The 25,502-nt window shown below is 48.5% G+C and overlaps 1 protein-coding gene across 8 annotated transcripts in view; it reads right to left on the bottom strand.

Moving 5' to 3' along the window:
* The window catches only part of ADORA1 (adenosine A1 receptor), a 34,943-nt gene that overhangs the window by 2,301 nt on the left and 7,140 nt on the right, over window positions 1-25,502 (bottom strand). The gene's annotated exons all lie outside the window — the stretch shown is intronic.

The raw sequence follows: 25,502 nt of genomic DNA on the forward strand, positions 1-25,502 counted from the left end.
TTCCCATGGGGTAGAAAAGCACCAGCAGAATGAGTGCCCATTTGACAGCTGAGAAAACTGAGGTTCAGAGTAGTCACGTGTTCTGCCCAAGACCACATGGAGGGTGGCAGCACTGTCCTATGCTTCCTAACTGACCACAACAACAAGGTGATTAACAAACCACCCCTCCCCTTGGGCCAGTTGACACACTATAATAAAAAGCCTTCCCACACCCCCTCCTTTTGGCTGTGTCCCATCTCTGCCAGTGCCCCCATCTCCCACCCCCATCCTTACCTCGCCTCCCCTTTCAGTCATGTACAGTGCTTACCTCCTGAGGGGTTGATCTCAAGAACCAGCTCTCCACCCCCAAGCTCACTGGGAATTATTCTCGGGAAAGAAAACTGATGTTCATTGAGGACTACATGCAAGGAACTCCCATTTATGCATGCATACATGGGTGTATTCATTCATTTTTGCGTGCTTTCTGTTCCAGGCATTGGTCTCTGTGCTAGGAGTAAGATTAATAATCCCTACCTCCATGCAGCTCACATTTTGGGTGAAGAAATAGATAACACAAAAGTAAGGAAATAAATAAACAAGACAACTAGAGGTTGCGATATGTCCTTTGAAGGAAATAAGCAGGACGATGTCAAGGGGCAGAGCTACCAACCTTTTTCATGCCATGACATACACAGATGATGAAAACATTTGGATGACACAGAAAATGGATGAGGCTGCCCATGGGCCATGACTCTTCCCCCACCCCTGCCCCCAGGGTTGAGGGGATGCCCCCCCGGGGGGGGCTCCCCACTTCCCTTTAAACCAATCCAGCCAGCAGCCAGAATGTCCTCTGCCCACACACTGGCCTTGGAGCTAGTGCCAAGGGCGGGGCCCGCCCAGCTCTGTGCTGAGGAGCTGGCTCAGCCCAGCAGCTTGCCCAGTTGTTATTTTCCAATGTAGCTTCTGAGATGGATGGAGTGCCCTCCTGAGCATGTGAACAGCTACTGAGACCCACGGGTGTGAAGGCGGAGGCCTCCCTCTGACTCCGTTTTCTTCTGTCCCGTGCCTGTGGAATCTGCGGCATTCTCCTTCACAGCAGTGATTCTTAAGGTCCCTCTCACCCTGGACCAAAGCCCACTGCTCCTTGAAGGCTTTACAGGAGTGGAAAGGCGAATGATTTGAGGGATGGGAGAAACTGGACCCCACCCCCACCCCATCTAGAAAGCAAGCACTAGAAGCGACCTCATTTCCAATCTCATCATTCCAGTGGGGAAACTGAGGCCCCTAGATGACTCCAACACCTTCAGTGTGGTCCCCCATCCCCTACTCTGTAATCATAGGGTCCTTGTGTCCCCAAAGCTCCAAGGGGCCTTGAAATCTGTCCAGTTTGCTTCTGCCTTCCTGAAGTTTTCTTAGATCTAATCCTTGCTCTCTTGCTGTAACTAAAGCCTATTTCCACCTCTTGAAGCCCCAGCAGGATAGCCAGCCTGGTGCATACTTTGGAGTCAGAGATCCATATCTGGGCCCCAGGTCTGTAACTTACTAGGTCAGTTCTTCCTCTGTAAAGTGAGACTGTGGGACCCACTTCAGATGAGCTAACATATGTGAAATGCTCTGTAAGCACGCCACCAACATTCCTGTGCCTGAGCTCCTAACCCTCCAAGCCCCTGAAAACACACGCACCTGAGAAACCCTGCTATCTCTAGATGCTCAGCAAACACAGCCTAATGGCTCTGTAAACGTCTGGCTCAAGGTTTGTTTCTGATGAGCTTAAAGTGCTTCCCACATGTCCTATAGTGAAAGAAGCTCTGGGCAAGTCTATGGGGTGAGGCTAAAGGAGCGCAGGTCATTCTATCAAAAGAGAAAAAAGGCTAAGGTACTCTGCCACAGCTGTCACAGGCAGGGGGGCAGGTCCCTGTGGTGAGCCTCAGCAGAGCCCAATGGAGCTGCAGCTGCAGAAGGAAGGATGTGGGCCAGGCACCCCCTATCACAGCCCATCACAGCTATGATTTACATCATATTTATCATTTACAAAGCCCATGGTAATCCCCGTAACCACCCTGTGAGGTGAGTACAGTGCATAATGGAATCCCCATTTTACAGATTAGGAACTCGAGGTCCAGAAGTGGGCAACGACTTGCCCACATCTCCTGACTCCAAGACCAGCTCTCCTCAGGGCACCAGGCTGACTGTGGGTTGTTTAGATGTGGATGACTGGCAGATTGGGAACATCCCTTTCCTACAAGCTTTAAAATGGGAATGTCTAGACCCTATTCAAAGGTGGTACCACCCAGAGAAAGGGGGGTAGACAAAGTGACCTCTGGTATTGCCGTCCAGCCTGAGGAATAGGGGAGGGGGTATCTCACCCAGGACCCACATCTGGGCAGTGATGACCCACCAAGAGAGGAGGTGAATTCTGACAGTGTCCCAGGTGACAGAGAAGGAGGAGGTAACTTCTAGCTAGAGACATGCCCGCCTTTTCTCTTCCCCTCACCCTTCCCAACTGCCTAGAGCCCCGGGGTTAAAGCTTTCCTGGGGTTCCTCCGGGCCAGGTCCCAGCAGACCCTGCAGCTTAGGGTATCAGTTCTCATCTGTTTTTCTTGCTATTTTCTCCATGGTGGGAAAGGGCTGGACCCAGGACCTTGGCTGAGGTAGGGCAGGCTCTCACAGGAAGGGCTGCCTCTCAGAGCTGGGAGAAAAACTTACCTCTCCCTACATGTGGGAAAGAGAAGCAAAGGCTGCAAGTCCTAGGGTGCACATGGGGTGGGGCGTGCTGAATGTGCCACAAACACTTGTCCCACCAAGTCATGGTCCAAGGCCTCATAACCCCCAACTTTATAGACAGCCCTGTGAGAGCTAGCCAGAGAGATGGCTGCCCTCAGGAGTGTGCAGTCTCAGACAGACAAAGAGGAAGCAACAGAATGGAGGCACTGGAACACCAAGTGGAGCCCTGTCCACAGGCAAGCAGGGCAGGCAGCTCCTTAAAGATGTCGTTGAAGAAACCATGGAGAGCCCTGCCCCCTCCTGTAGCTCCCACACAGTGCATAAAATCCCCCCATTGGTGAGGTGTTCCTTTGGGTTAAGAATCGCCCTGTGTGTTATTTTTAAAGCCAAGATAACACTGACTCCATAGTATGAATTACTTTGTCAGTATCTTCTTATTGATGATGAGAAAAATGAAAAAACTGGGTACCTAGAGTAGTTGGGGTGGCAGAGACTCCAAGAGGAAAAGGGAGAGCTTAAGGAAAGAGGTAGAAGAGTCTCCTGTTGCCAAGAGCTGGCCTAGCTGAACAGACAAGTATTTCATAATATAGCTGCTGCAAGAATAAGTAAGTGTGGTTTAGAGGTCAAAATTAGGGAAGGAGGGCTACGAATCCTGTACCCAAATAGGGAAAGGCAGAGGAAGCCTTTGCTACTTCCCTGGACACCCTGGCAGGGCTGCCATAGGAGAGGAGGAGGTTCTGGAGGCTAAGGGAGGGGGATGTTCAAAAATAATCGTTAACTGATTGACAGTAATAATAACAATGCTAATAAAAGCTAACATTTATTGATGCTTTTCACGTGCTGGCACCAACTTTATAGACAGCCCTGTGACTTAGGCATTATGATGATTATTATTCTCATTTTCTAATCGCAGTAACTGAGATTCAGATTATGAAACATGTCCAAGGTCACTCAGAGAGTAAGAGGTAGAGATGGAATTTCTAAGACTGAGATTTGTCCTAGTCCAAAGCCCATGATGGACCCCAGGTCTGCCACTCTGGGAAGATGGAGGACAAGGGGGGCTCAGAGGGTGGAGGTCCAGTACAGAAGAAGGGAGTCATGGTGTATCTCCCCTGCTTCAGGTAACCCCCGGACTGGGCAGCTCTGAAGATGACAGCAGGCCTGCCTGGGAGCCTCCCTCCTCCCTCGAAGTCCAACCCCTTTGTAGCCCTCAGACTGGTCTGTTCATGATCTGCTCAGCTGTTTAGTCGTCAGTGCCGGGGCAAGTAGACAGCTGAGGCGCCCTCCCTTTCATTCATTAAACAGATATTCACGGAGGGCTTTTAGGTGCCAGGTTACAAGTGCCGGGTTCAGGAATATCAAAGAGAACAGGCTTTCAGGAAAGTAACATTCTAGAGGCAGGGGATAAACCAATAAACAGATCGTTTGAGACCTACCAAGTTAAAGAAATAGGACACCCTGAGAGCCAGTGGCTGGGCATAGAGTGCTGCTGACTTAGGTTGTGTGCGTGCTCAGGACAGCCTCTCTGGGGAGGAGACACTGAGCCGAGAGGGATATGATCACCAAGGGCAACCAGCCATGAGGTACCAGCAGGCAAAGTCCTGAGGCCCGAGTGGCTCAGGGAGCAGAGCAGCTAGTGGGGGCTTCCCGAGAGTGAAGGCAAGGGCCAGGGCGGGCCAGTCACAGATGTGGTCTGGGACGGCCACCTGGGCTGGGCAGGTCACACGAAAGGTTCCAAGGTTTTATTCTTGTGCAGGGAAAGCCATTGTAAGCAAAGGAGTAATATCTAATTTCTGTTTTTAAAAGATACTTCGGGCTGCAGTGTGGAGAGTGTGTTGTGTGCAGCAGGGAAAGCAAGAACACCATGGGGAACATATTTCAGCCATCCAGGTAATAGGCGAGGTGGTGAGTTCTCGTGGGTGGCAGTGGGGAGTGGGGAGGAGTGCCTGGCTGTCTGATGTGTTTGGGAACAGAGCCAACAGGACCTGTTGCTGAGTTTGGGTGTCCAGGTGAGAGAGAGCACCATCAGGATGAGTCTCATGCTTTGATCCCGACCACTGAAGGGAGAGTGGGGCCATTCCCTGACCCTGACCCTAACCCCTCTCTGGCCAGGGGCCCTTCCCCTACTCCCAATCCTGTTGCACTCACTCAGGAAGTCCAGACCACACTGCTGGACACTTCTTTGTGTGCACCTCCCACCTGGGGCCTTTGCACTTCCTGCTCACCTCCCTGAGAGGGCTGGGAAGGCTCCTTCCCCCACATCCAGATCTCAGCTTAGATGTCACCTCCTCAGAGGAGATTCCCTGACCACCCTGCAAAAGAAGCCCGTCACTCTGTAGCCTTCCGCCGTTTTTAATTCTCTTGATAGAGCTTATCACTTCTTGACTCTCTGAATCCATTCATCTACCCCCACCAACTGCTTCCTCTCTCGATTAGATATAGATATAAATATGTAGGTGTTTAGGAATTTATTATCTGTTTCTCTCCAGTGGAACGTAACTCCATTAGGACAGAGATTCATTTTGCAAGTTCACCAACTGTGTTCCTAGTACCTAGAAAAGTGCTCAATAATTATTTGTTGAATGAATGAGTAAATAGACGTAAAAATGGATAATGAATCCACATATCCATTCATTCAATCATTTATGATTTATTCAATGAAAATACATTTTATTCAATGATAAATAAATGATAAATAAATTAAAATGATAAATTAAAAAAAATTATTCGATCATTCATGATTAATTGAGGACCTACCATGTGAGTACCTGTCAGGGAACCACAGATAAGGATTAAATGGTAGGTGCTCAATTAGAGACAGTCAGATTAGAAAGGCATAGCTGAAGTCTTAGAAGCAATTACAGTGCCCTGGATGGAAGAAATCTTTCCCTTGTTCATTCCCCACTGGGCTAGAAGCTGTGGGGATCTGCTGCTAAGTCAGATAACTACTGGTCCCCTGCTTAAGCCCTGTGACATAAGGTTGCTCTGATGAGGGCCTCTTATGAGAGGTATGAGCGAGTGCCACCAGGCCACCAGCCAGCCTCCAGCACATCTATGGCAGCCCCGAGCCCCAGCTCTGTCCCTGCATACTGTGAGACCAGCAGAGGCTACCCCAGCCAGAACTAGCCTCCCCAGAGTCTTCCAGAGGAGCAGCATTTCCATCTCAAGCTAAACCCCAGCAGGAGCCATGAGCCTGCCTGAGCTCTCCATTGGTCCTTTGCTTCATGAAGAGGCCCCTTTCATAGGTGGGATCAAATCCAGTTGGAGGCCTGACTGCACAGAGGGGTGTCCTCTGTCTGCCTACAGCCTCACAGGAGGGCTCTTCCTGGACACCACTGGGGACTGACTTTTAGGCTGACTCTGAGAACATGAACAATAAGCCTCCTTAAAACAGGAAAAGCTCAGAATGCCATCAGGTGGTGAACAGACCAGGGGACCTAGGCAGGAAAGATGCATTTGACAGAGAAAAGAGAAGGGGGGTGGGCGGCATAGAGATACGCAAAAACTCTCTTTGGTGGACCAAGAACTGACCAACGGAGGAAGGTGTTCAGATAAGCTGCTCCATCACTGTACAAACAAGACTGGAGTGTGCTGGTCCTGAAGCTGTATGTCCTCAGCTTCCCCTCCTTGCCCTGCCCTGCTCTGAGTCGCGGGGGAGGGCGGCTGACCCCTGCAGGCTGCATTTCCCAAGCTCCTGGGTCACTGGGTTCATGGAAGGCATTGGAGTGCTGGAGGGAGGAGGTGGAAGGATATTTCCACCCCCCTCTCTCTGACACAGATGGGTCTCAGGCAGCGGTTACATCTCTTCCTTGGCTCTACCTCCCACCAGCCAGGCCCTCTATGGTTTCAGCTTCCACTAGTCCCCTGTAGCCCCTGGGCTCCAGGACCACCTCCTTCCTTTGCCCTTTAGTCTAGGGGTAGCTTCCCGTTGTTGCTAATGTCTGAGTTACCTCACTATCCCCTATTTGACTTCTTAGATTCTTCATCACCTGTGTGACCAATTCCTGGCATTAAAAGCCCTCAGCTATAAACACCTAAGCGACTTCCACGTTTCTGGTTAGATCCCAATGGTTCAGGAGTGAAGCTGGAGCAGGAAAAATTGAATGTAGTTATCACAAAGAACTCCCTCCTCGAGGGATGAGGGGACTGACCAGACTCTTAATAAATATGTGTTGACTCAGAAGAAGAGAGAGAGAATCCACAGGATGGGTTTGGAAAAGGCTAAACATGGCTCTGTTTGAGGGCAGGGGTGATGAAGTGTCCTGTGAACTGCTGAGACCAGGGCAGGGTCCTCAGGCCTGGCTGTCCCTGTTTCTTGTCACCAAGGCACTGGGCATGCGGCTGGGTAGGGGATTGGAGCATGTCTGCATCTTTCTGCAACGTGCAGTTTGGATAGTCTGGGACTGAATCCTCCATCTTCCCTTCCCACTTTCTTGCCTTGTGAGAAGGAGTGATATTCCACAGCTCTGGTGACCTCCTTCCTTGCCTCCCTCCTTATCATTGATCTCAGCTAGTTGTAACTGGAAACTTGGATCTCAAGACCAGGGAAGTAAGGCTTTAGGACTATAAACCACTTCCTTCAGAGAAATTCTCCCTCTCAAAGGAAACAGGAAACCGGATACAATCAAAGGCACTGGGCACACTCCAGGGGCCAAATATTAAACGGTAACATTCCCCGGGGGAGTCTGGATCAGGGACCCTGGGGAGGGACCTGGATGTCTGGGTCCTAATAATCCTGCCTTGAATCTTGCTTGCTTCAGGACCTGTGGCATCACCCACCAACTCTAAATATCAGTGTCACCAGTCCCTGAAAGGGGGATCCATTGGACACCTTCAAGGCTAGTTTGCAGAACTATAGAGAGCGGGCCCAGACACTGAACTCCTTGAAAGAACAGAGCTGGATAAATTAGTTAGGCTAGTAGTGTAATGGGCCTTGGAAATAACTCCTGGTCACGTTCTGAGGACAAACAACTCAACAGCCTGGTGGGAAAAACAATTATGTCTATGTATGTGACCCAGTAGCATCCTCTATTCTGAACGTCCTCTATTCTCCCTGCTTCAGATTCAGAGCCCCTTCCTTGAATCTGGGAGTGAGCAGAAAAAACATAGCCCCTGACCTAAAGGAGTTCTCCATCTGATGGGGAAGTTACAGCCCCTGAGCAGAGGGAGTGCCCAGTCTGATGGGAGAGCAGCCCAGGCTAAATAAAACATACAAGGCCAAAGTTCCTGGCATCAACCCCAGACTCAAAGGTGGCACAGGTAACTGACACTGCAAGTTCTACCTCAGGCCTGTGTGCCTGTGATGAAGCCCCTCTCCTCTCTGGTTGCATCCTCTCATCCTTACAAGGAGGGGTTGGGATTTGTTCAGTGCACCTGATCCAGAGGAGGATGCAGGGGGTAGTGTAGGGAGGGAGGTTCTCAAGTTTGGGGAAGGCATATTTTCAAAGTATACTTGCCTACAATCCCCAACCCTTTCCCGCAGTCTGGGGCATATCAGAATGTCCCCACACAGGCAATGGGAGGCCCAGGGACTGCACTTTGACATAATCCCCTAGGTAATTTTGAGATGCAGCCACCTCCTCCCCAGCCCCAATCCTCTAACTCCTGAGACCAGTGCAGCCCCACGTCCCAGTGACAGGGTGGTCTTCAGGGAGGAGGGTGTCTGACCTGAACTGTAAACTCAGGACAACTGGACCCAGACCTCAGCATTCCTGGCCATTTCCTGCTCTGAGGTTTGATTCTCTCCAGCTCTTGGGGTAAGGCCAGGATGGTGAAAATACCAAGGCCAAATTACCCCACCTGCTGTGGTAGACTTTCTGACTCATTCAGCGGTATGGAAAAAAATTATCCTGTCTGCATATGGATTTAATGACCTATGAGTGGCTGGCGCAGTGAGGCCTTACTGGGATGACCATTATGGTAAAGGGGGTCAAATTTCTTTTCCAACTAAGTGGAAAGACCTGACATTATAGGAAAAGGGAGCTGATTGAATCATTCCCCACCAGCCTCTCTGGTCTTTGCAGATAGTGGTCACTTTTAAGAGGTGGCAGGGAATCCTGCAGCCTGGCTGGCACATCAAGAGGGTGAGGGCAGGAGGGAGCTGGAAATGTGCAGAGCTCCCCAGCCTCGAGAGAGCAGGGGGCCCACACTGCCCATCAAGGTGCCTGCAAGGACAGCAATGACATGAAGACCCCCAGAGCAGGGCAGTCCTCCCTTGGAGCACCCCACTGTGGTGGGAACCAGGAGACCTCGGTTCTGGTCCAGGCTTTGTTGGGAGGGAATGAGCTGGCCTTGGGTGAAACTCCTCTCCTTTGGGGGCATCTCTATCCTCATCTGGATAATGTAGGACTGAATGAGATGTTTCCCAAGCTCTGGCAGGTCAAGTTCCCCTCTTCTGAAATGTGTCAGATCATCTGATACGAAGAGATGAGCTTGGCACTAGTGGAGGGAGGGAACACCGAAAACCAGTTTGGGGATGGGGAGCCCAGGGGCAGTAGTTGAGAGGCACATACAACTCCCCAGAAGGGAGTCCCCCCTCTAAGGATTTCATGCTCCAGCTATGTGCCCCATGGAGAGGAAGATGGGGAGCAACATGGAATGGAAAGAGAAATAAATATTTGTTGTGAGTGAATGAATGAAGGAATGAATGAAGAGTGTTGCGGAATCAGATCTGAGTTCAAGCCGTGGCTCTACCAGTTAAGAGCTTGTGGCCTTGACCAAGTAAAAATTCCTTGAGCCTTGCTTTTGTCCTCAGCATAATGGCACAAGAAGACTTGCTTGGCAGGCTCACTGTGACCATGAGGCCCCTCTGTGAATAGTGGCAACTGGTGCCTATTGTTATCACCACCCCTCTCCCAAGGATGTCCCCGACTCCCCCAGAAAATACAGTCAGCTCCTGAAGAGACACAAAACAGGTTGCAGTGACACAGACAAACGAAAAGTTATTTGTTTCACTTTGGAAAGACTGGTCACATGGCTTTAGTATCTAGTTTGCACTCAGCTCTCCTACCTAACTCAACCTTCGTACAGAATTAGTCTGTGTTCCCTGATCTGTCTGCCTAGCATCTGAGTCTTGGGTGGGGAGCAGATAGGGATGTGGGAGCTTGCTGAGCCCAGCACAGACCCCACACAGGGCCCTGGAGAAGCCACACTTCCTGGCTAAGCGCAGTAAAGCTCTCTTGAGTAAGTGGCCAGTGTAGAGACTGGAGACAGGGGAGGCAGACTCAGGGGGAGCTTATGATGCCCCTTCTCCCACCTCCCTTCTGCATATCTCCTGGCCTATCTGGAACCACAGAGTACTCAACATCTGCCTGAAGGCCTGTTTCCCTCAAGGGACCATGATCCAACTCTGGCCAGAGAGACAATATACAGATTTCAGAGCAGCCCAAAGGCAGTGGTCCACTGAGAGCCAGACAGCAGACCCAGTGCCCTAGTGCCCAGAGCCTGGAGTCACAGGGGATGGCCTGGGGGACAGGGATGCTCGCCCTGAGGAGGCAACTGCTCTCATGGGGCTTGGGTTCTTTCTCTGCTTTAGCTGCCTGGGTCTTCAGAGCTCCCTAAAGTTCATAGCATCTAGCCCTCTATTCTAGAAAAGATGCAACAGATGGCAGGATGTGGGAGGAGGACAGAGAGGACAGGGAGACTTTTGTCCTCTTTCCAAAGAAAGGTCCCACCTTCACCCTCAGGCCTCCCTCCATTCCATAGCTTGTACTTTTATATCAGAAAGTCCTACCCAGGATCTAACTTCGGTCCCTCTTGCTGCACCACAACCCAAGGCAGTCCTGTTCTTGGGACCTGGAAGAAGCTGCAGTCATATTCTCCCAGGTCCTGGACTTTCTCCCCACTTCACATCCAGGTTGGTGGAGTTTGGAGCCCAGATAACAGTGGTAAGAACCCCAGCACCCAGCAGTTTCCCATCATCCCTCCTTGGGGCCTCTTGTTGCTTTCTTTGTCTTACGTCCCAACACATGCCTATTCACTGAGCCCCACAGTGTGCAGGAACATTTACATGAAGCTGCAGGCCAGGCCCAATCCAGGAACCAGTGCAGCCACTCAGGCAGCAGCATGCAGAAGAGTTTAGCAACAGCTGTCAGCCCTGAGCCCTGCCCCACCCTGCCCCTCCAACGCCCTGCATTTGCTCCAGGTTTTCCTCCTCTTTTCTGCCCCAGCCCCAGAGATGGGCTGGGGATAAGGAGGATCCTGATGCAGTGGAAGGTGGGGAAGCACCCAGTCTTGCCCAGGTAGATACAGGCTGGGCATAGAGTCCCCTGCCCAGGACAGCATGCAGCAGGATCCCCTGGATCAAGGTGGGAGCTGATGCCCTCCTCTTCCCCATGTGGGACAATCAGTAAAATTATTTGTTTCCTCCCTGAGCATATAACTGCAAGTTCCCCCAAGAGCAGGAGTCAGGTCTGGTTCAATGTTGTACTCCTAGCACCCACCATGGTATCTGGTACACAGTAGGCACACAATAATATTTTTAGAAATGAAAATAGATTCATATAAAATGCTCAAATAAAACCAGAGCAGGCGGAAAAGAGAAGGTAGGGGAGAATCAAACAACAAACCCAATGAATAGAAAAGTTACCAACATGGTAAACATTAATCCAGTGATATCAATAACCACTTTAAATGTGAATAAAGTAGGAAGGAGGGTAAGAGGAAGCCACTTTGAAGCTTTTTGCTTCTCTCCACAACATCCCTCCTGGCAGGTAGAAGACCCTGCACCCAGCCCACCCAGATGAGGGACCTTCCATAGAATCCTTGAGATTTCCATTCCAAGTTTCTGTCCCAGTCACCCAGTCACTTTGCATTATAAGTCACCCAACTTAATACATTAAGCCACTTAATTACGTGGTTCTAACTACAAGACCAGCCTTTCTCCTCACAGCTGTCCCTGGGTGGAAGTAGGGAACAGTCTGTTCTCAGGGAGCTGCCCTACACCCCTGTGATTTGCGCCAGGATAATGGAGCAGCATGGAGACGCTGGCAGCATCCCAGAGCAGGGGCCTGGCAAGGCAGCTTCTCTGAGCACTGATCAATGACCATATTTTCAGTCACTTCTGCCACTCTGCAAAGCCCAATAAATCACTCACATCTGCCACGACCCTCGATGTGGGAATCTCACATTATGATGTATGTGGAGAGGAGGAAGCTTATTATATCGAAGCCTTTTTTTCCATCCACCATTTACAAAAACTTCAAAGTGCTGTGCTCAGAGCCACAAAAAAGAAAATGCAGATTGCTGACAATAATGGGCCTTGGGGACTCAACCAGGCAAGAATCAGGTAGGACAGGCACTGCAGGCACAGGGTGGGGACACCAAAGTGGCCTCCCTCACCCAGCTGATATTAATACCAACAATCTGGGGCATTTGGAAGGTCCAACTCTAGGGTCCCCAACTTTCAAATCCCACAAAGGCCTGACCACCCAAAACTCTCCCTCCCTGACCTCCATAGCTGGTACCCACTATCTCCAACAGAGTCACACCAGTTGGCCAAGGAAGCAAAAGGCTCAAGATAACAAAACACTGGCAGGCATGTGACAGGCATTAGAGGGCCTGGGCTCTAATCAGACTCAAACTTGCTGTGTTAGCAGATTACATCACCTTTCAGAATCTTAGCTTCCTCATCTAAAATGGAGCTGATATCTGCCTAGCCCACCTCCCAGTGTTCCTATAGTAACAACTTGGCATTGAGCTTTACATACAGTCTCTCCTTTCCTCTTTTCACAATCATCTTAGGAGGAAGGCAGCAACTCCACAGATGAGAAGACTGAGTAACTCCCTCAAGGTCACATAGCTGGTGGTTAGAATTGGAACTGCAACTCAGGTCAGCCACCTCCCAAACCAGGGTTTTGTGTTTCACACAATAATATCCCCATGAGGCTGTGAGGACTTTGAGAATAGGGACTACAGTCTTATGTTCCCCAGTACCCCTTATCGTCCAAGCTTCTCAGACTGCAATGTGTGTGAGGAGCAAGGCCCAATGGCATTCAGCCTAATGCTGGCCCAGAAGTAACCCTCCCCACCCTTGTTTGGGGAGAAGGCTGTCTGAGGATTCCAGAAAAAGGAAGGCATTGTCTTGGATCCTGCAGGAAATGGGAACTCAAATCCCTGCCAGGTCCCTTGCAAACCACCTGTGTGACTTGTTTCTGTTAATGGACAGCCACCTCCACCATATGGAGAGAGGAAAGGCAGGGAACCAGGGTGGGAAAAGGGAAGGCAAGAGGCTCCCACCTCAGCGAAATGATAGTGGGGCGGCACAGCTCTCCTCACAAAGCATTTCAGCTTGCCTGATAGACAGGGCAGATTTTGTTGTTGCCATTGTACAGAGGCCCAAGAAGGTTCAGTGAGTGCCCAAGGCCATAGCTTTGGCTGATTAGTGTTTGAGCTGAGACTGAACCCAGGTTCCTCTGAATCTGGCCCAGTGCTCTTTGCAGGATGCATGCTACCTGTGGGTGGCAGAGAAGGTCTCCTGGAATCCTTCACAACACTCAGCCCTAGGACCCAGCCCAGGGTCAGCTGGGCTGCCTCTCTAGCCTACCTCCTCCATTCTCACTTCCACAGACCTCATGGGATTATTTCTGCTGCCATGATGTTAGCAACACCTCCTGATTTAGCTTCCCTGCACTTGTGATCAAGGTAGCTGTGCAAATGAGCACATGCAGGCCCTAGAACCTGAGAGAAAGCAGGCAGGGCCTAAAGGAAACCAGATGGCAGGTCAGGTCAGGCCTGTGCCCACTAGCAGCCTCTGTCCCAGAAGTCTCAGCCCTCTTAGCTCGGCCTGTCCAATTTCTCTTAACTGCAAAATCTTGTGTTCTGCCTCCATCTTAGCCTAGAAGCTCTCTGAGGACAGGGGCTGTGGTTCCCCACAGTCTGGAAATCCCTGAGGAGAGTGGCTGGGTTAGTGGGTATATCACAGACAGCATTCACTTTGGTATCTGGCAAGCTGGTTCAAATCCCAGTTTTGCTAATTACTAGCTGGATAACTATTTTCCAGTTCCTTTACCTCCCTGGTTCTCTTATTTCTTTATTTGTAAAAATGGTGTTGATACCAGCCTTGCAAGGCTAAATAAAATTAAATATGCTGGGCTTCCCTGGTGGCGCAGTGGTTGGGAGTCCGCCTGCCAATGCAGGGGACACGGGTTCAAGCCCTGGTCCGGGAAGATCCCACATGCCGCGGAGCAGCTAAGCCCGTGCGCCACAACTACTGAGCCCGCGTGCTACAGCTACTGAAGCCCACGCACCCTGGAGCCCATGCTCCGCAACAAGCCAAGCCACTGCAATGAGAGGCCCGTGCACTGCAACGAAGAGTAGCCCATGCTCGATGCAACTAGAGAAAGCCCGCGCGCAGCAACGAAGACCCAACGCAGCAAATAAATAAATAAAATTTAAAAAAAAATTAAATATGCTACCAAAGAAGGCACTCATCACTGTTCCCGACATTGAGGAGACACTCAGCATGCAGGCACTCCCTCTCTCCCCAGACCACATGTCTCCTTCCTCAGGATCCTATCATGTCAGGCAGCCCCTGGACTCATGGAGGAGCTTGAAGCAGAGAGGGAAGTGCCCCAGGCACTGTACCCAGAACAGTGACAGAGCACGCCTCACCTGTGTATACGGCTCTATGCACCTCCGAGCCGTGCCACGGCCACTTCCCCAGGTGGAGCTCACCAACGTTAGGCCATGGCATGCATGTAAAGGAACCTTTCAAGCCACAGTGGAGGGTGGCTGTGTTAACTGTCCACCCCAACTGCAACAGAGACAGAGAGACACACGTGTGCATGCTGCTATCCATCCATCGTCTTCCCTCCCGTGAAACAGCAGGAAAGGGAAGAACAAGCCCCTGTGATACTGGAGAGAGATGGTGGGTTTACATTATTCTCACGTGTAATCCCCTCAACAATCCAATGAGGAAGATGTCATTATTTCCATTTTACACATGTAAAACTGAGGCTCAGAGAGTTTGGGCAAGATCATAGAACAAGTAAGTAGCAGAGTCAGGACTGGGAGACCAGCATTGCCAGCCTGACTCCTAAGGCACTCAGAGTTCTGTGCCTCACAGCATCCCTTCTTTCCTCAGACTCAGCACACACACTGCGTGCTGGATCCTTGCAGCAACCCTGAGAAGTCAGGCAGGGACTGTGAGTCCCCTTTGCTGAGGAAGATGCAGCTCCGGAGAAGTGAGGTGGCTTGTCCAAATGGGTACAGCGGCAGACTGAGTTCCAGCCTCTGAGTTCCTGGCTCCGGGTCTCCCTCTGTACTGGGTGAATTGGGAGATCAAGTCTCCCTGGTTTGGGAGGGGGTTCCCCTGTCCTTGATTCTCCTCCCAAATGTTTCCCTTGAACATTTTTTTCTTCAAACTTTGACAGTAGACTGAACTCAGACTCAGGCCATGTTCTGACAGGAAGACTGAGGCCTAGAGAATGGCCCCTCCTTGCCTGTGTGGACTTCAGCAGTGGGAGGTGACAACCGCTCCTGTGCAGACCCCTTGAGGCCCTGGAGCTGCCCCTCATGGAGGAGTTAAAGCCCAGCAGTAGCCTGCACATCCAGTCCCTGTGAGTTCCCTCCCCACCAGGCCCAAGGCGCCCGCCCACCTAGCGTGGTCAGGGAGTTGTTGGTGTGGAGCCTCCACTCCACTGAGTGCTGGAGATGCACGACCGTCTCCCAGCAGCCAGGAGAGCTGTCTACAGCTCGAGCAGGTGGTAGACAGTGTGGCACGACACCCGAGGGGGAAGAGGGAAGAGGTTTTCTCTTTAAACGTCAGCTCCAAAGACAAACTCAGCCCCTCTGCCAGGCGTGCGGCAGCACCCACTTCCTGATCCTCCTCACTTCCGGGTGGCAGTTGTGTCTCTCTCGGGTCTCTGCTCCACTCATGTACCCATAGCCCGGCAGCCAACATTAGCTCCTTCTGCCACCTCAGTGCCAGGCAGTCAGGCCAGCTCTTGGGTGGTACTCTGCTGGCCAGAGGACAGCTTGGGGTGGGGGTTTGGGAGCCTCCCCACACACACCCAGAACCAACTCATCCCTGAACAATGCAGCCATTTTCCTCTTCTGAGAGCACTGCTTTATAGACAACTCTCTGCAGTAGGGATAAGGAATTGTGCCCATTCTATAGGTGTGGAAACTGAAACCCAAAGAGGTAAGTGATTTACCCAAAATCACCCAGCAGTAAGGCTGGAGTCAAGGCTCAAATGCAGGTCTCTTCATTCATCCATTCAATTGTTCATTCAACATTTCCAGTTACACTTAGATGTTGTGTGACTAATAATAAGTTGTTTAACCTCTCTGAGCCTCAGCTTCCTCAGAAAATGTGGAAAATAGGAATATATTATTACTATTATAAAATATTATTAGTGCCTCTTCATAAAACTATGCAAGGATTTGAATAAGAGAATCCATATAAAGTATTTAGCAAAGGCCTAGCAAATATTAGGTGTTCAAGAGTCACTTGCTACTATTACCATTCATTTATTGGTCAGGCATTGGATACCAAAAATGGGCAGAAACTATGCTGGACACTGTGAAGGAGAGTTGAATAGGCTTGGACCCCACCCTCAAGTTGCTCACAGGCCAGTGAAGGAGGTTACCTTGGTGCAATCTGACAAGGGCTGTGTTACAGGGGAGCATGGGGAGCTGTAAACACACCAAAACAAGGAAGGCTTTGGGAGGAGGTGTCATCTGAGTTGACTATTAAAGAATGAGTAGGAATTAGAAAAGAAAAGGGAACACATTTCTGAGGGGTGTGTGTGTGTGTGTGTGTGTGTGTGTGTTTAAGACATGGTCTTAGATGTTAAACATCCTTCTTTCATCCTTCTCCTCAACTCCAAGGCCTGGACAGGTTAAGATGTAACTGGCTAGGAGGCAGGGAAGGTGAGTTTTGAGCACAGGTAAAACGTGGGGTGGGGTTGAACATCTTAGGCTGGGGGAGCAACCTTGGCCCTGTGTGCTTGTGTGTGGGCCAGGCCTGCTCAGGCCTCCTGCTGTGTGGCAGCTGGTAAATTGTCAATCTTGCCCAAGAGACTGTGGGTCTGTGCCATTGAGGGCAGGACTTGTGTTGTCAGAAAACATTTCTTAACTTGAACATATAAACTGTGTTCCTACGTCAAGGAAGATTAATGGTGGGGGTAGGGCATGAGGATTGGGTGGGGCACAAACAGGAAAGAGATTAGCCTTGTTGGGACTCTTCCCTAGGCCTTGAATGAGGGACTGGGATGGGCAGGGGCAGGGGTGAGGAAGCAGAATTGAATGAAAGGTCTGAAAACCCAGGATATAATTTTTTGACCTTTAAAAATAAAAAGCTATAGCTCCCTACACACACACACACACACACACACACACACACACACACACACACACACAGACACCACTAAGAGCCTGAAGCCACCGTGGCCTCCTGTCATGATTACAGGTGATGATGGCAGAGGGAAGGCATCATGCCTTCACACCCCTCTCTGGCTTGCTGGCTGCTCCCAGACTGTCAGCCCCTGGGCCTGACAGAGCCGCTCTGAGTGGTTTCTGCATCTCTCCCTGGCCCTTGCTGGGCCATCTGAGAATGGCAGCCCCAGGAGCCCATAATGTGGGGTAGGGGGTGTTGTATTTGCTCTGCAGAGGATGGGCCACCATGGCAGGTGTGTCTGCTGAGCACAGCGAGTCCCCAAACACACTGAATGTCTTCCTCCCCAGAGAGGATTTACGGAGCTGCCAGCCCCCAGGGGAGCCCTTGCTTCGGCTCCCTCAGAGGCCAACCCTCCAGGAAGGGCTGGACAAGGCCTTGGGAAGACAAGCAGAGCTCAGGAGGGACTATTCACACCCTTTCCTCATAGAAACAGGAGCACGGGGACCAACAGGAGCTGAGCTGGGGGTCAAGAGGCCAGAATACTCCCCCCTAACTTGCCAGGTAAGCTTGAGCGAGACACTTTACTCCTCTCATCTCCTGGGGATGTTTTAATGAAATAACCCTTCACTCTCCAGTACCTGCGTTTGCCCTCTGTGGGTGAATGTAAAATATCCAACTAACTTTTTCTCTACCTGGCTACTCAATCTGCCCCACTAAGGCTTCCTTCCCCCCACAAACACTGATTCAGCCACCTACTAAGTGCCAGCCAGGCATGTGTTGTTAGGTACCGAAATACAATGAGCGAGGCAGATGGAGAGAACCACACCCTGCTCTCACAGAGTATGCAACTCATCTCGATGAGGACTTGTCCCATTGGAACTACAGTGGCCACACAACATCAAGTGGTATGTGAGAACCAAGTTTGGATTATTTGACGATAGTAACAGCCCCCATTTACTGAGTGCCTACTATGTGCCAGCCCCTTAATGTATCTCATCTCTAAGCCTCATTACAACCTTTAGAGGAAGTATTAAGAAGCCTGTTTTGCAGAAGAGGAAATGGAAGGTCAGAAAGGTTAGGTAACTACTCCAAGATGACACAGTTCCAAGTACCTGAACTTTCTGTCTGGGGAGACTGCTCTTACCCTTCATTCCACTCACGTACCTCCATAAAGCAGGGGGAGAGAGATGTGTCTCTGAAAAGGTGATCATTAAAAATATCTGGGGTAAAATAAGTCATGGGAATGTAATATACAGCATAGGGAATATAGTCAATAATAGTGTAATAACTTTGTATGGTGACAGACAATAACTAGACTTATCCTGGTGATTATTTTGTAATGTATAAAAATATGAAATCACTATGTTGTACACCTGAAACTAATATTGTAAGTCAATTATACTTCAATAAAAAAATGAAAAAACATATCTGGGGTAGAGGGGCTTTTTTCCAACAGACCTTTCCCTCTGGTGCCCCCAAGAGAATCACTGCCTGGTACATTCCATTCCAGCTGGGTGGGTGTGCATCAGAGCTCTTTGTTCCGTTGAGCTAGAAAAAAAGGGCTAAGAAGTAGCTCTTGCTCTGCTGTAGTCTCGGCCCCTGTTCTCCCAGGGGTGGGAAGCAGAGAATTGGAAGCCTGTGGACTCTGAGAGCAGGCTGCATGGTGAGAGCTGCAAGGTCTGGTCCTCAGGTTCTGCACCAACCTCACCAACTGCACTGCAAAGCTTTCTCTGCTACACAAGGCAAAAGATAGTTTCTGCACAGAAGAGCTGACAGTGCTCCACCAAGCAGTCCAGAGTGACAGAGACCCTGTCCCTGTGTGCCCTATGCTAGCCTTGGGGCTCCCCCAGCCCCCTGCTCTGCCCATCAGGGCTAGGCTGGAGCCGATACTTGATAACTGCCTGTTTATTGATTGACCATCTTCTCTGCTGCATTAGCTGAAACTGGGCCACCCAGTGCCCAATATAGCAGCTGTGAGAGGACCCTGCTGCGGAATTGGGGAGGAACGACCACTGTGCAGGGGATTAACACAATCCCCAGTGCCAGGCCACTAGTGGGTTCCAGCGATGAGGGTGGGAAATGAGGCTGTGGAGGCACAGAGTATCTAGGGAGAGTGCCCACCTGACTGAGGATGGGTAGAGACTTGGGGGGCCTTAGCTATCACAGAAGCTACTGTGTCTCATTCTGAATAAAGCCTGGCAAGAAGGACGAACCCCCAACTATTCTGTCTCCTTCTGGAAGTTTTAGGGAGCTCAAAGCCACATGTCCTTATTGCTGTGCTTTCAGCCTAAGAAAGCCAAAAGCCTCCTGAGAAGTGAGGTGGGAACAGTAGATGGAGCAGCTGGAGGCACCCAGGAAACTTGCTGGACATTTGAAGGACTCCTTCTTTGGTGATGTGTGAGGCAAAAGGGGGCCCATCTGTTGGACCACATGAAGGGACAGAAGCTGGGGAATGATTAAGAGAGAGACCACCAGTGGACCCGCCGTTATATCACTACCACTTGAGTACCTACTAGGATCTGAATCTTCTCCCCATTCCTCCCTTCCCCACCCTTCCCTATCTCCAGAAATGGCACCACCATCCACCCCGTGGCTTCACCCTTAATCCTGGAGAGTCATACTTGATCCTTCTCCCACTCTGTACCTCCAGTCCATCACCAGTTGGTTCTAACTCTAACATGGAATAAAACCTATTTGGTTGTGATATATTATCCGTTTTATGTGTCACTGGATTTGATTTGCTAAAATTTTGTTAAGGACTTGACATTTTAAAAATGTAATCTGGATTATGTCATTCCTTGCTTAAAGCACTCAAAGGCTTCACTGTGTACCTAGAATCCTATCCAAACTCTTGACCATGAACCACATGGCCTATAAGGCCCTACCTTAGTCCTTGGGCCCCGTGAGGGCTGGACTGACACAGGGTTTAGAGAAGCCAACAAGGGCCAGGCACAGTCAATTCCAGGATGGCTTCCTTCCTCAAATACTTCTCAAGGTGTAATTGTAGCTACCTCCTTGTTTATCTGTGTCTTGGCTCTCTCCCAGCTAGTCTCTAAATTTCATGAGGGCAGGGATCAGGACCGACTTCTTGACCATGATAAGATACCTAATGCCTGGCATGGAATCTGGTGCTTCTGGATTAGTGAAGGAGTGAACTCGTTGCCTCCTCCATGCCTGGGCCTGTGCATTTGAACACTCAAATTTATCACCACGAATTTCAGGTGGGCCCTTAATGCTGCCTCCAACTATACTAGATTTTCTGAGTCTAGCCTTTCTCCTACTTCCTAAAGAATTATTTCACACTTCCTACTCTCTCCATCACCTCCTCCCTCTCAGCTGATGACCTGCTTCCCACTTCACTAAGAAAACCGAAACACTCCGAAGAGAACGTCACCTACCAGCACCCACATACTCTGCCTTTCTGCCTCTTAGATGATCTCCAGGCTCCTCTAAAGCCAATCCCTCTGTGTTTGCCCTAGGTCCCAGCCCTGCTTGCCTAAACAAGGACGTCAATCCAGAAATTCTATCCTTTGCCCTATCATTAGTTTTGCACTCTCTACTAGATCGTCTCAGTCAGTACACAGACATACTAATGTCCCTTCTTAGCAAACAACAAAGCAAAATGCCTTGTTTCCACTTCTCCTGACAGCTCTTGCCCCATGGCTTTATGCTCTGCAACAAAATACCTCAAAAGAGTAATCTACGCCAGCTGTTTTCAATTCCATTCCTCTTCTCTCCTGAGCCCTCTCCAACTAGACTTTCTGCTCCTACCACTCTATTAACATTGCTCTTGCTAAATCCAATGGTAATTCTCAGTCCTCATCTCACTTGACCCATTGGCAGCACTTGACAGCCAATCTCTTGCTCCTCCTTCATACACTCTCTGCTTGGCTTCTAGGACACCACACCTGGGGCTCTGGGTTTCTTCCTATATCTGTAGCTCTCCTTAAGTCCCTTTTGCTGGTGCTTCATCTTCTCCCCAAACTCTCAATGCTCAGTCCTTGGTCCTCTCCTCTGCTTTCTTAAACTTTTAAAAAAATGTTTATACAATTTTGAAAGGTTACTTTCCATTTACAGTTATTACAAAATATTGGCTATATTCCCCATGTTGTATAATACACCTTTAAACCTATCTTACACCCACTCCCCCACCCCTCCCACCCCCTGCACTGGTAACCACTGGTTTGTTCTCTATATCTGTGAGTCTGCTTCTTTTTTGTTACATTCACTAGTTTGTTGTGTTTTTTAGATTCTACATATAAGTGATATCATACAGTATTTGTATTTCTCTGACTTATTTCACTCAGCATAACGCCCTCCAAATCCATCTATGTTCCTGCAAATGGCAAAATTTTGTTCTTTTCTATGGCTGAGTAGTATTCCATTGTATATATATACCACATTTTCTTTATTCATTCGTCTGTTGATGGACACTTAGGTTGTTTCCATATCTTGGCAATTGTAAATAATGCTGCTATGAACATTGGGGCGCATGTATCTTTTTGAATTAGTGTGTTCGTTTTCTTCAGATATATACCCAACAGTGGAATTGCAGGATCATATGGTAGTTCTATTTTTAGTTTTTTGAGAAACCTCCACACTGTTTTCCACAGTGGCTACACCAATTTACCTTCCCACCAACAGTGTAGGAGGGTTCCCTTTTCTTCACATCCTTTCTAACATTTGTTATGTGTGTTCTTTCTGTTGACAGCCATTCTGACAGGGTGAGTTGATATCTCATTGTGGTTTTGATTTGTATTTCCCTGATGATTATCTTTTTATGTGCCTTTTGGCCATCTGCATTTCCTCTTTGGAAAAATGTCTATTCAGTTTTTCTGCCCACTTTTTAATCAGGGTTTTTTTTTTTATGTTGACTTGTGTGAGTTGTTTATGTACGTTGGCTCTTAATCCCTTATTGGTCATATCATTTGCAAATATTTTCTCCCATTCAGTAGGTTGTCTTTTTGTTTTGTTGATGGTTTCCTTTGCTGTGCAAAAGATTTTAAGTTTAATTAGGTCCCACTGGTTTACTTTTGTTTTCATTTCCATTACTCTAGGAGATGGATCCAAAAAAATATTGCTGCGATTTATGTCAAAGAGTGTTCTGCCTATGTTTTTCCTCTAGGAGTTTTATAATATCTGGTCTTACATTTACATTTTTAATCCATTTTGACTTTATTTTTGTATATGGTGTTAGAGAATGTTTTAATTTCATTCTTTTACATGTAGCTGTCCAGTTTTCCCAGCACCACTTATTGAAGAGACTGTCTTTTCTCCATTGTACATTCTTGCCTACTTTGTCGTAGATTAATTGACCATAAGTGCATGGGTTTATTTCTGGGCTCTCTATCCTGTTCCATTGATCTATGTGACTGTTTCTGTGCCAGTACCATACTCTTTTGATTACTGTAGCTTTGTAGCACAGACTGAAGTCAAGGAGTGTGATTCCTCCAGCTCTGTTCTTCTTTCTCAAGACTGTTTTGGCTATTCTGGGTCTTTTGTATTTCCATACAAATTTTAAAATTATTTGACCTAGTTCTGTGAAAAGTGCCATCAGTATTTTGACAGGGATTGCACTGAATCTGTAGATTGCCTTGGGTAGTATGGTCATTTAAACAATATTGATACTTCCAATCCAAGAACATGGTATATCCTTCCATCTGTGTGTGTCATCTTCAGTTTCTTTCATCAGTGTCTTACAGTTTTCAGAGTACAGATCTTTTGCCTTTTAGGTAGGTTTATCCCCAGGTATTGTATTCTTTTGGATGCGATGGTAAATGCGACTGTTTCCTTAATTTCTCTTTCTGATACTTCACTGTTAGTGTATAGAAATGCAACAGATTTCTGTGTATTAATTTTGTATCTTGCAACTTTACCAAATTCATTGATGAGCTCTAGTAGTTTTCTGGTGGTGTCTTTAGGATTTTCTATGTATAGTATCATATCATCTTCATCCTCTTCTTTATTTCTACTTTCTCTCTTGGGGATCTCATCCAGCCTCGTGTATTTAAACACCATCTACATGCCAATGGCTGTCACATTTACATCCCCAGCCCAGACCTTTCTCCTGAACTCCATCCTTGTATATCCATCCAACTGCCTGTTCAACATTCCACTGAGGTATTTAACAGATACACCAAACTCAACGTGTCTAAATCTGAATTCCTTTTATTGCTCCAAAAACTTGTATCACCTGCAGCCTTTCCCACCTCAAATAATGCACACTCTATATTTCCAGTTGCTTAGAACTAAAAGTTTGGTCATACTTGACTCTTCTTTCTCTCACACCCCACATCCAATCCATAAGAAAACATTTTTTTTCTTCCAAATACATCCAGAATTTAAAAATCGTGGCACATTCATTCAATGGAATTCTAACAGCAATGAGAAAAAACAAAACAAAACAAAAACAAACAAGCAAAACCTACTATTTCGCTCAATAGTATGGATGAATCTCAGACATAATTTTAAGCTTCAGAAGCCAGACAGAAAGAGTATATACTACTCAATTCCCTTTATAAAATTTCAAGAAAAGGCAAAATCAATCTATAGGGATAAAGGTGAAAATAGTGGTTACCTTTTGGAAAGTACCTTTGGAAAGCACCTTCTGGGGTGTTGAAAATGTTCCAAATATTGATCTGGGGGGTGGTTACATAGATACATCCATATGCCAAAAACTTATTGAGCTATACACTTAAGACTTATGTACTGTATGAATATTTTACCTCAATAAAAAGGATATAAAAAGTTAAAATTTGAAAATGCACATCCAGAATTAATCACTTCTTACCACCTCCTCTGCTTCCTATCATTCTGATTCAAGCCACTTCCCTCTTCTTTTGTCTGAATTACTGCTGTAGCTCCTAACTAGTCCCCTGCTTGCCCCTACAGCATATTCTCAACACAGCAGTCAGAGTGAGCCTTTAAAACCTAAGTCATATCATGTCAATTCCTTGCTCTAAACCTGCAATGGCTCCCCATCTCCCTCAGAGTAAAAGCCAATGTCCTTCCAGTAGCCTCCAAGCCAGCAGCTTATTATCTTTCCAGGCTTATCTCCAACCACTCTCCCCCTTTATCCCAGCCACACAGACCTCCTTGCTACCACTTTGGGTACGTTCCTTCCCTAGGACCTTTGCTCTAATTATTTCCTCTGTGTGGAATGTTCTCCCAGTATCTGCATGGCAGAGTTCCTCACCCCCAAGATTGTGCTCAAATGGCACCTTCTCAAGGAAGCCACACTTACCACCCCATTTGAAATTGTAAACCTTTCTCCCCACCCCCATCTTAGCATTCCCGATCCCATTTGCCCTGCTTTTTATTTTACCTTCTAACACTCTACATATTAGGTATTATGTTTATTATTTAGCGTCTGTCCACCAACCCATTAGCATGCAGCCTCCATGAAGATCTTTGTTTAGTTAATGAATGTATCCCAAGTATCCATAACAATGCCTGGTACATAGGAGGCACTCAATAAGTATTGCTGAATGAATGAATGAACAGATTTCTCTATATTAGGGCCCTGTGTGGAGACAAATCAGGGTGACCAGTTGCTTTCCTCTCCCAAAGAACAGAGAAGTTCTGAAAGCAGGTGGCAGGAAGACAGTCCCAAAGGCCCTCTCCACCATGACCAGGGCTGCAGAGAGTGGGTGTGGAGTTGGGTCCAGATGCCCAGCCCAAGCACTGCAAGGTGTCAGGGGCTGATTTTCAGCTCTCCAGCCACCTCCACTCCCACCAAAGGCAGGTTGGGAGTTTCTACTTGGCCACCTTGGTCTGTGGGAATCCACAATCTCAACAGTGTCTAAGCACCCCCAGACAGAGATAGAGACCAGACCAGCCTGCCCATCTCTGTATCCCCAGGCCCCACAAAGTACCCAGTAAATGGTCAGTACTCAAAGTATGTTTATGAAATAGATAAATGGATATCACCAGCTCCCTAACTGAACAGCTCTCTGCAATCCTGCTAAGGAAAAAACTTCCAGGGTGAGGAGCATTGCAGGATAAGATGCCTGATCTCCTTTATCTTTTGGGTCAGGGAAGCCCTTTGCCAGCTGTCCCTGTCTCCCTGCCCACCCACAAGCCAGTATTTCCAAGGGGACATGAATGCCAAGGCCCACCTACCCTCCTCCCCTTTGTATCCCAGCCCACCATCAACTGCCAGCCTTTTCTTTGTTCTACAGAGCTGGTAGCCTCCTTTGGGCTTGAGCTAAGAAGGAGGCTGAGGCTGAAGGGGTGATTCATGCAGCTCAAAGAGCCAGGTATCGTCCTTCCTCTCTGTTCTGTGCCCATCCTGCCAAATGAGGCCAACAAGGAAGTACCATACTCCAAGCCCTCTACTCTAGGGACTGCTCTCCTCACTAAGATGCAAAGAAACAGGATGCCCAGGCCTCAGGGAATAGAGACTAGGCAATGTGGACTAGACTTGGGGGCCAGACAGTCCTGCACTACCTAGCCCAGAAGG

The sequence above is a fragment of the Balaenoptera physalus genome (assembly GCF_965194825.1).
Source record: "Balaenoptera physalus genome assembly, chromosome: 1".
Taxonomy (NCBI): Eukaryota; Metazoa; Chordata; class Mammalia; order Artiodactyla; family Balaenopteridae; genus Balaenoptera; species Balaenoptera physalus.